Source organism: Callorhinus ursinus, unplaced genomic scaffold, assembly GCF_003265705.2.
Source record: "Callorhinus ursinus isolate GAN/ISIS: 27379988/994484 unplaced genomic scaffold, GSC_fseal_2.0 scaffold17, whole genome shotgun sequence".
Lineage (NCBI taxonomy): Eukaryota > Metazoa > Chordata > Mammalia > Carnivora > Otariidae > Callorhinus > Callorhinus ursinus.
The window spans coordinates 27001277-27013148 of record NW_027397079.1 but is presented as its reverse complement, the minus strand read 5'-3'; the positions used below and the strand labels follow the sequence as shown (position 1 = coordinate 27013148).

Below are 11872 nucleotides of genomic sequence, written 5' to 3'. Positions count from 1 at the left end.
GCTGCCTGGAGCCCAGCCCCTGGTGAGCCAAGCCTAGATTAGAAGACCCCTCATGAGACCCACAGATGAATGGACAAAATAAATGCTTTCAACTACTGAGTTTGGGGGTGGATTTGTTACATAGCACCATTGTGGCTGTGTAGGAAGGATAACCAGGAAGTGGTAGGTAAACTGCATCAATTATGACTGATAGGACAAAGATCAGGATTGAGAATTGACCATCAGCTATAACTACATGGAGGTGGCTGGTGCACTTGAAAAGCAGTTTTATTGAAGTGGTGAGGTGATAGCTTGAATGGAGTAGGTTCAATGAAGTGTGGGAAAAGAGAGATTGAAGAAAAATAGTAGAGACAATTTTTAAAATAAACTTTGGGTGCAAAGGGAAGGAGAGGAATAAAGTAGCAACTGGAAGGAGGCATGATGTCAAGAGCGCTTTTTTAGTGGAGGTACTTTTATTTCCTCTTTTTGTTTTCTACTCTATCATATTTTTCTTAATGAATAAATGAAATTTATATCATTTTATAGAATAAGTTTGCAAATATTTTCAGATCTTCCATTAAAGTAGTTGAAATATCATTGCGACTTATTCAACCCAATTCCAAATATTTAGATATCATATTTGCCAGGATCCTCTTTTTTAATAATAGCTCTGTTGAGATACACTTCACATGCACACAATTCACCCATTTAAAGTGTACAGGTCAATGGTTTTTAGTAGACAGTATATTCAGCATTGTGTAACCATCACCACAGTCGATTTTGGAACATTTCCAGCACCCCCCAAAAGAAACCCTGTACTCCTTAGCAGCCACTTTAGAGAAGGATTTTTAAGATGGAAAAAATAAAGTGTATTTTTCTGCTGATGAGAAGAATCCAGTAGAGAGGGAAATTCACGATGCAGGAGGTACAGCAGAGAATTGCTGGGCAATGTGTCCTTAGAGAGGTAAAAGTGTTGACTGAGCTCGAGAGGACAATCACTGACAGTTCATCCTTAGTTACAAAAGAAAAGGCAGAGTATATGGACATACATACAATAAATGGCTGCAGATGGTAGTGGGAGATTTAGAAGACTCCTGACCATTTCTATTTTCTCAGTGAAATAGAAAGCAGAAAATGCAAAACTTTCTTTGTTTCTCCCTGCATCTCATTGGCTCAAATTGGGTCCCATGTCCATTCAGAAGTATGACTTTATAATTGTTTGCGTTTGGAGATGAAGCATGGTTTAAGGAGATGTATATGGGTGCCAAGTTGACAAGGTGGATGGTGATGCTTAGTCTTATGTGTCTTCTTGGCTAGGCTATTGTACCCAGTTATTTGATCAGACAATAATCTAGTGTTGCTATGAAGATGTTTTGCAGATGTTTTTAGCACCTACAATCAGTTGACTTTAAGTAAAGGAAATTTTCTTCCATTTTGTGGGTGACTCTCATCCAAACAGTTAAAGGGTTTCCAAAATAGGCTCAAGGTGGGTGAGAGGGCAGTTTTAACTTTCAAACAAATTCCACTTTTTATTATTTTATGATTAGGGGAGGCCTATTTAATCTTATCTGTCCTTTTATGTTTGAGAAGGTGGGACCCACGTCTTGTCCAGAATGGATTTCTCTATTACCACACCTTGACTACACTGTTTACTCCTGGCTTTTCCAATTTGTTTACAAGCCTCAGTACTGGATGGTATTCCACAATGGATGGGTTTCCTTCCCTTGGCACCTTCCTGACATTCAGACTATACGAAATACACATGCAAAGCTGGCTTTGAATAGGAATAATTATGGGTATCACAGAGGAGTGAGCAGTTCTTGCTACATAAAGTCACAGGAAGAATGAGCTGGGCTCTTTTCAGTTTCCTGCTGTATCCTCCAGACCCTGGGTCTGGCTCGGTGTCAGGAAGGAAATGAGTGCTAGTGAAATCTAGTCCGTTGGGAGATCAGCAGGTCTCTGTCCTCTCATATCCTGGAAACTACCATGCTGGCCTAAACTTATGCATGATGAAGAATGGGTTTTTTCTCTAGCAATCAAATTTGATCTCTTCATCCAAATTGTTCCCCCAAAATATATGCTAAGTTAAAGTATATATGATCAGAATTGTTGCCACAATGGGGCTTCTCTCTTTGACAAGAAATTCTGTCCTTTCAAAACTTCAGAGTTCTATAAGGGGCCTTAAAAATAAATTTTTACAATCCTTTCTTATACCCCTTTTTTGACTATTCTGCATCTACTTCTGTATCCCTTTTCACAGTTAAGGATAAAGTCCTCAAGATGATTTTGTCTTGGGGCTCCTGGGTGGCTCAGATGGTTGAGCGTCTGCCTTCCGCTCAGGTCATGGTCCCGGGGTCCTGGGATCGAGTTCCACATCAGGCTCCCTGCTCCTTGGGAGCCTGCTTCTCCCTCTGCTTCTCTCTCTCTCTCTCTCTCCCCCCCTGTCTCTCATGAATAAATAAATAAAATCTTAAAAAAAAAAGATGATTTTGTCTTCTCGTTTGAGTTCTGGGATTGGCAATCAGTCTATGGTAGATCTCCTATAAGGCACTCAGATTCTAGAGAAGCCAACATAAGCAGGGCTGATGTTCAGCCAATAAGCAGAAGTAGGGTTGCATCAACTGTTGTTGACTGACATCTATCTGACTGGTTGGTAATTGGACCATAGAGGTTGTTAAATATTTTGAATATCATCCCTGCATACGGGTCCTCATATGCAGAGGGTTGCAAATATATAGGACTCTACTATGTTGAAAGCTCCGTGGAATCACATAGCGAATAATAATAGCTCTGTTATTTGTCACAACACTGAAAATGTCACAGACTTTCCATAAATACTAATCAGCCTGTTAGGTGCAGTGTGTACTCATGAAGTACCATCATTGATTCCCAAGATCTCATTAAAAATGGTAAGTAGTATTAATAGCATTACAATCATTGATGGAGCCACCCCCTGGGTGCCCAGAGCCCCTGTGGTTCTAGAGCCAGATAGAAGGCAGCATTCTGTGTTGGGCTCTGTATCTAGAGGGCCCAGGATCATACCACAGTCTTCCTTGGGAGAGCTCCATGCCACCCCAAGAGCTCCCAAGGAGGAGGGCTTATGAACGCTAGTGATCCATATCTTTATAGCATGTCACCTCAGCACCTAACTTGGACAGAATATTTGAACATCAGTTGGCAGTTACAGCACTGTCCCTTGGATTTACAGCTCAAGTGTACTTACACTTTGTTAAAGGGATCATCTGTTCCGTTATCACAGATTGGTTTTATTGTATTCCCTTTCTAGTTTTGTAGAAAAAAGCAAAGAAAATGGATGGAATGTGGCTAATGTGGGTAATTATCTTTACAATTCTCACCACTACAGTACTCTCAAATTCATTCTATTATTTTTCTTTTGGCTCTCTGAGAAACAAATCTCTTAGGAAGTTTGAACTTACTGAAAATCTTCAGTCTTCAGCCAACCCTTTCTAAAAAGCAAAGGAATCATTATGGCTTTTCTCAAGCACAAAAAGAGGTGCTCAACTTTAATTACACAAAGCGTTTATTGATTTGGCTGACTTAGTATCTTAAGCCTTGATTAACATTAGAAACTTATAATCATCGCTATTCAGGCCTGGAGAGGTGGAGGAGAGCCAAAGAGGTCAGCTACCAAGGCTAGCCAGCATTAGAGCAGGAGAAGGCTTCAGAGTGACAGAAGCATGGGTTACGACAAGGAACCCAGTGGCTCTTGGTGACAACTGAGAGCACTCAGGGTGCTTATCGATCATGTCAAATCAAAACAGATATAAATACTCAGCAAGTCAGAGCTTATTAAAAAAACTTCTTTCAAAGGTGCACTGCAATAACATGGTAAGAATGATATCAAGTCATTCATTTATCAGGTACATACTGAAATGCTTCTCAGTGTCCCCAACAAACGTAGCCAATGGAACCCCTGTGGAACCCACTTAGAGCCTCCCACCCTCAGTTTATCTGACTTGAAAGTCTGGGTTCTCCCTATTTTGTTTCCTATTTTACTTTCCTTAGAATGCCTGGCTTCTAGGTTGCCAGGGATATTCAGATATTACTGACTCAGCTGCAGAGACTCTGCCCACTGTGATTTATTACAAGTAAGTGCCATGGGAAACAAGTGTGTGTAAGAGGGTAGTTGAAAAAAACCCTTGCTGACAACCACATTTCACTATTATTTCCCCCTTGTAATGCAAGAGTCTTGACCTTACCCATCTGTGATAATGAAATACGGTCACATATTTATACCCAAGCGTCTACCTTTTCACTTGCAGAATGATTAAGTCCAAGCTTTTCCTAGGTTTCTCCTCTCCAAATACACTCCAGAACTCCCAGGGTTGCTTATGCCTTTTAATGAATCAGTCCTCCCTGCCCACTGCTGGAAGAGTAAGATCTCAGAAATGTTGTGAGGAGCACACTCCACTATCCTCTGATGTTGAGAAGTCCTGGTCTGTTTGTCTTGGGTGTCTCTGGCTCTAGGGCCTCCCGAAAGTCCCTCACCCTGCTGCAGCCAAGCCCTGACAGTCCTAAAAGATGGCCCCTGATTAGGAATCATCACCTGCTGGTGGGCTTGAGTGTAATTATTCAATCTGGAAAATAAAACAGTAAAATATATAAGGAGGTTAACAGAAACTACATCAGCTACCTTCCCTCTTGACGTCGTTCCATGCTAATATTCTCAAAAGTCATCCTTAGAGCAACAAGAGGCAAATGTCATAAGGATTCTTATTTTTCAGTCTTGGTGGCTTTGTTCCATTCATGGTAAAGCTTTTCTAAATAAAATGGAAATTATAATATTCACTTGAAAGACATGAAATGTTGCAACTGACAGTAATTTTAGGCATAATGTTGTCTAACCTCCTAATTTTATAGCTGAGAAAATAGTTACCTCTCATGTCATATAGCAGTGGTCCACGTCTTGAGCCCAGGCATGAGGATACCAGTTCAGAATCTATCTCCGCAAATGTCTAGCCAATGCTATTTTGAAGACGAGATTGAAGAGTCTTCCATGCTTGAGTTACCCCATTGTTAAATGAGCCTGCCTTTCCAAAATTCAGGTTTTGAAGTGGGATGGAGTGATAAGGAAGGGGAGAGGTGGGAAGAGGTATTCTGGTTCTTCTTTGGGTGATTGTTGGTGGTGCCATAATTCTTTCTCAGAGTGAATGAAAACTTCCTCAGAGCATCGGCTTCGCTCTCAGCAATAATGCCACTGTATTCATAGGAAGGCTCACAGTTGACAAACATGTACACGTGCATTCTTCCACTTGATAATTGCAACACACTTGAGAGGGTGATCATATAGATACCATGTATTTGTAGAAAAGAACCTGAAGCTGAAGAAGGTGAACTGATTTGTTCAATTTCTTTCCGATCATACATGATAGAGCTGGCCCCCAATTCAAATATTTTGGTTCTGAGTATGGTACTCTTTCCAGTAGAAAGAGGTGAATCTTTCTCGTTCACACCATATTTGCCCATTGACTGCCACTTTTATCTCAGATCAGTCACTTCCTTGCTCTGTACTGTACCACATGGGATATTTCCCAGATTCCCTTGCTCCATGGCCCCCTGGTGGGCACAGTCAATGGGGAGACACTTATGGGGAGGCGGGGGCGGGGGTGGGGAAGGGAGAAGCCAGCATAATTCTCCACCTCTCTAAGCTTCCTGTGGCATCCCTGGGCTGTGGTCTCCATAGCTCTGTCTCCTGCCAAGGCAGCCCTTTCCTGGGTGTCTGGGCTTTGAAAATATCATCTCCTCCTGTTGAAACTCCAGCCCCAGGAGAGATAAATGATTTCCTAATTTCTGGGGTGCTTCATTATGTCCTGCTTATTTTCTCTGTCCTTCCATAATCTTTGCCCTTGATTCCCGATATTAAATTCCCTTCATCTAAAAGACCTACAGCAGATGCTAACTGATAAAATATGTGAGATTAATTGAGATTGAGATTCTTTAAAAAACTGTTTATAAAGGCAACTGGCACCTTCATTGGACAAGCCTTGGCCACGGAGGGAGTTTGTCAGACATTTTATGGGCATGTATTTTGATCCTTGGCCTCAAAGAAACCACCTTAATAGTACCATTTTTGGTATCCTCGGTTATCTGAAACTATACAAAATTTACCAAGGTGAAGTTTCCTTCACCTGCCCCTTCTGCCCCCTGCCCCCACCATATACAGAGAATGTTGGCTGGGTCTTCGTATTTCAAAGCCACAACTAGCAAAAAGCAATAAGGGTACAGATGCAGCCTGCATTTCTTGGTAGAGGTTTTATCGTTTTTTATCTATCTCTATTCTAATAAATTAAAATTTATCTAATTCTAATTTTGACATTAACTTCAGATATCTTTGAATCAGTGGTTCTCAAATTCTAGAATGCATCAGAATCACCTGGAGGGCTTATTAAAGCAGAGACAGCTAGCCCCCTTCAGAGTTTCTGATTCAGTAGGTCTGGGATGGGGCCCAAGATTTTGTATAGTTTTAGCTAGATTTTTTTTTTATTGTGGTAAAATGTCTTTAATAAAATTTATAATTTCACCCAGTTTGAGCATACAATTAGGTAGCAATAAGAACTTTCATAATGTTATGCAACCATCACCACTATTGATTTCCAAGCTTTTTCACCATCCCTAACAGAAACTCTTTATCTATTAAATAACAATTCCCCATAACTCACACCCCCCCCCACCGGCCCCTGGTGACCTCTAATCTACTTTCTATCTTTATGAACTTGCCTATTCTAGGAAACGCATACAAGTGGAATTATACACTATTTGTCCCTTCACGTCTGGCTTATTTCATTTAGCATAATGTGTTCTTGGTTCATCCATGTTGTAACATGTGTCAGGATTTCCTTCCTTTTTAAGGCTGAATAATATTCCAGTGTAGGTATATGCCGCATTTTATTTAATGCATTCAACTCTTGATGGGCGTTTGGGTCATTTCTACCTTCTCACTATTGTAACTAATGCTGCTATGAACACTGGCATACAAGTATCTATTTAGTTTTCTGCTTTCAATTCTTTTTGGATACATAGATACATAGAAATGGAATTGCTGGATCATTCGGCAATTCCATTGAAATTTCGGAGGAACTGCCATGTCATTTTCCACAGTGGCTGCCCCATTTTATATTCCCACCAGCAATGTATAAGGGTTTTAATTTCTCCACATCGTCGCCATACTTGCTATTTCCCTTTTTTTCAAAAAAGATAATTTTCATTCTAATGGGTGTGAGGCAGTACCTCATTGTGGTTTTGATGTGCATGTCCCTAATGGTTAGTGTTCCGTGGGTCTCATGCCTTTTACGGTAGTGCCCCCATCAGTCATGTCTGAAGCCCTTGTCTGGGCAAATATCACACTTGCAAGGAGCTCCACAGACATTTCCCCCTCTGGACCTGTACTTATGGTGGCTGGCTCTTGTGGTTCTTACTATGATCACAGGACACACTTCAGCAGAAACCATCAACTTTGAGGAACAATATTTATTACTCACAAGTCCTGGAGGATACAGCGCTCACCCCAAGGGCTACCCAGCAAGGTTGCCGGTAAAGGGAGAGAGAAGGAACACAGACCTGGGTCTGCCTTTATTAGGGTGGAGGGTTTGGGTGCCTCAGGGTTTCTTGGGTTCACTCTTCCTTAGCAAATTTAAAACATAAGAACAGGAATCAGCGCATGGGAAGGGAGAAGCGGGGGTCACCCAAGTGGTCAGTGATCTGGGTTGCCAGGGCTTTCTAAAAGGGGCACTTTGTGGGAGGATGCGGCCTCATTCCTTATCTGGTTGGTTTGCTAGTAACTGTGTCCTAGAGCCAGCAATATTATTTAAGATGGGTGTCTTTTGAGGTGTGCCTGGGTGGCGCAGTCAGTTAAGTGTCCCACTCTTGGTTTCGGCTCAGGTTGTGATCTCAGGGTCATGAGATGGAGACCCGTGTTGGGCTCTACGCTCAGCGTAGGGGAGTCTGCTTGAGGCTCTCTCTCTCCCTCTCCTTCTGTGCCTCCCTGCCCTGCTCTCTCCCTCTCAAATAAATAAATAAATCTTCAAAAAAAAAAAAAGATGGGTTTCTTTTGAAATGGGTACCTCAGTCTTCAAGGCCTAATGTCAGGCACTTACACTGTAACTGGTGATGTTGAATACCTCTTCATGTGTTTATTGGCCTTCAATATATATACATGTATATAATATAGGATATATATTTTATATACAGCATATAAAATATGTATATATATATATTTTTTGAGAAATGTCGATGCAAATCCTATGGCTATTTTTGAATTGGGTTGTTTGGGTTTTTTGTTGTTGTTGGATGATCCACATTTTAACCAAGTTTCCAGGTGATGCTGATCTGAGAATCACACGCTGAGGATCACTGTTTTAGATGAGATTATATATATCAAGGGATTAAATGCCAGCCTAGTTTGTGATACAGAAGTTGGACAAAATTTGCGGGGTACCCGGTTTTAATTACTTCTTGGGTATCAGGCTTTTGATAAATCATCTTCTGTGGATTTATGGGATTTTGATAGATTCTCTTGTTCTCCATGCAGCAACAGTGGAAGTCAAGGCAGACCTGAAATTTTAAAATCCCAGTACTACATCACCTAACACCTTCAAACCCCCAGAGATCATTATCTGCATACCTTATAGCACCCTGGGAAATACACATCTTACTAAAGCTGTACAGGATGTTACTACTGACCTGAAGATTTAGAAAACTCATGTTTGGATATCAGCATGGGGCCTCAAAACTCCTGACCAGCAGGAATCATTTCATACATAAGGCTTTTTAAAAGAAATACAAATTATCTTGAAGAACCTTTGCTTATTAGACTGAGTTGGAAGAATTATCATTGACCATGTGAATATGTAATTACCATGATTTATTTGTCAAGTACTGAACATAGGTAAATTTCCTGCACTTTTATTGAATTTGAGAAGTTAATTAGTATGACTATTAAGCAAAACCCAGAGATCATTATATATGAAATATTTCCCTATAATTCTAATAAACTGATTTGAAAACCAATTAGGCTTGAAATTTCACTTAATAAACCCCAAACATTTTCCCTTTGGTTAATGGGTCTCTGTACTTCTCCTTCTCACTAAAAATATTCCAGGACTGTTTAAAAGGTTTATAACAGTTCTTGTTGGTCATACATAATTAAGTTTATTTTCTGTGAAAATCTGTGGAAATGTCCTTCAGAATTAATGGAAACATACAATTTGTCTTATTAGTGTTACTGAGTATTTATGTAGCCCTTCATATTTCTAAAGTACTATATAATCACTAGCTCCTTCTGAACTATTTTTATGTCATTCATTATACTGTCCTTTTGATACAATCTGTGGTTTACTTCTGTCATGGCTTTTGATCTATTTCAAGAGAAAAATAGAATAAGATGGGCTCTTGTAATACCCTGGGTTGGGGGTTCCCAAGATCACCCCTAGGTTTGATGATTCACTAGGGAGACCCACAGGATTTAACATCTAGCCACACTGACAACTATGATTTATTACAGCTAAAGGATGTAAAGCACAATTAGCCAAGGGAAAAGGCGTGTGAGATGAAGTCTGTGGGAGACCAGATGCAGGTTTCCAAGGGTCCTCTCCCACTGGATTTGTGCAGAATGCACTTAATTCCCCCAACAACAAGTTGTGACAACATTTGTAAAATGTTGTCTATCAAGGAAGCTCATTAGAGACTTAATGCCTAAGGTTTTTATTGAAAGCTGATCACAGAGGCAAACTTTGCCTGGCATGTACCATATATCCAGGCTGCCAGAAAGAACTAGCAGGCGTTCAGCATTGTAATGATTAATTTTATGTGTCAACGTGACTGGGCCACAGTGCCCAGATAGTTGGTCAAACATCTGATGTTTCTGTGAAGGTGTTTTGGATGAGATTTACATTTAAACTGGTGGACTTTGAGTAAAGCAGATTTATTCCCCATAATGTTGGCAGGCCCTATCTAATCAGTTGAAGGCTAGGGCAAAGGACAAAAACAAAAGACTGACCGCTCCCAAGCAAAAAGAAATTCTGCCAGCAGATGGCCTTTGGACTTGAATTGCAACATTGGCTCTTCCTGGATCTCAAGCCTAATGGTCCACCTGCAGATCCGCAAATTTTGGTTTTGCCAGCTTCCATAATCATGTGAGTCAATTCCTTAAAATGAAAAAATGAATCTTTCTTCTCTCTCTTTCTCCATCTCTATCATATCTCATATCATATCTCATATATATATATACACACACATATATATGTCTCCTATTGCTTTTGTTTCTCTGTAGAACCTAATATAAGTATATACCATATTGTTTGTACAGTTTAGACAGAGTGAGCCCCTCTGCTTGCTTAATGGTGGGAACACTCCTGAAATACAAATTCCCAGATGCCAGCCCAGGATGTAAAGTTAAAAAATCTAATCTTGCAGCAGAGCCTTTCCAAGAATAGAAGTTCAGGTCTGCTGGGTTAAATCTTTTCTCATATACCCCCACCTCATATACTATATATAGAAAGAGACAAAAGGTAAGGGGTGGGGGAGGTTTTCTTGTCTCTTTGCTGGATCCTTGTAAATGCATACCTTGTTTAAAAACTGGGTCCGGGGGGAGTGGGGGAGAATTTCTTGTGTCCATGGGACTAGAGGAACATTCTTGTTACGTATAAAACCATAAACTGGCTAAAGCATTCCCTATACTTGTCTCCTGTTACTGTTTAGAATTTCCAGTCTAACCTAACATCAGACTGCATTCTCCAAATAAAAGAAGTTCTTATCAGGCCATGGCAGGGAAAATGGTGGATGGGAAGAAGGGAGAGGAGAAACCCTGAGAAACCGCAGCGAGCTGGAGCCGCCGGAGGACCTGCAGGAGAAGCAGAAAAACCTGTGAAAACTAAGACTGTTTCTTTCAGTAATGGAGGGCAAAATTCCAGTCACAGTGCTGAGACATGATCAGCTGAAGAAGAAGCTGCAGACCTCCCAGCAAAGCCCGTGAAGATCTCCAAGTTAGGATTTGCCATAGGTAGTCAGATGACAAAGAAAGACTCAGCCATATCCATCAAACTTGGATAAAGTGAGCCTTAAGAAACTGTTCCAACGCTTGCTCCAAAAACCTTTTCAGTAGCAGCAGCTTTTAATGAAGATGAAGATAGTAGCCAGAGGAAATGCCTCCAGAAGCAAAGATGAGGATGAAGAATATTGGAAGGGCTACACTAACATCAGCAGGACCAAACTCCTTCAGTAAAGGAAAGCCTGGTTTTTCTGATCACCAGAAGCTCTGGGAGTGAAATATAAAATCTTATCTTGGAAATGTCCATGACCAAGACAATTAAATGGTGTGTTTTGAAATTGGGGTGTGGGGTGGATGTAAAGTTAAAAGAAACAGTTTCCTTTTTTAAAGAATGGTGGGGTGCCTGGGTGGCTCAGTTGGTTAAGCGACTGCCTTCGGCTCAGGTCATGGTCCTGGAGCCCCGGGATCGAGTCCCGCATCGGGCTCCCTGCTCAGCAGGGAGCCTGCTTCTCCCTCTGACCTCCCCCCTCTCATGTTCTATCTCTCTCAAATAAAAAAAAAAAAATCTAAAGAATGGTATAATGGTATAAGACTATCTTTAGAGCCACTTTTTTTTTATGATTGAGTGGTACACTCATTGAGAGTTTGAAATTAGAGCTAATTTATGTTTTATATACAGATTTCAAGACATTTGCTAGTTTTTTGGGGGGTCTTAGTTTTTTTTTATTTTTTATTGTTATGTTAATCACCATACATTACATCATTAGTTCTTGATGTAGTGTTCCATGATTCATTGTTTGTGCATAACACCCAGTGCTCCACGCAGAATGTGACATTTGCTAGTTTTGTAGCTTCATATGATTAGTGTCCAAAGGCTACCGATAATAA

The 11872-nt window shown here is 40.6% G+C and overlaps 1 pseudogene; it reads left to right on the top strand.

Annotated features, from left to right (window-relative positions):
* Positions 1–10769: 10769 nt before the first annotated feature.
* On the top strand, positions 10770–11368 carry LOC112834840 (PEST proteolytic signal-containing nuclear protein pseudogene; annotated as a pseudogene).
* The last annotated feature ends 504 nt before the right edge of the window (positions 11369–11872 follow it).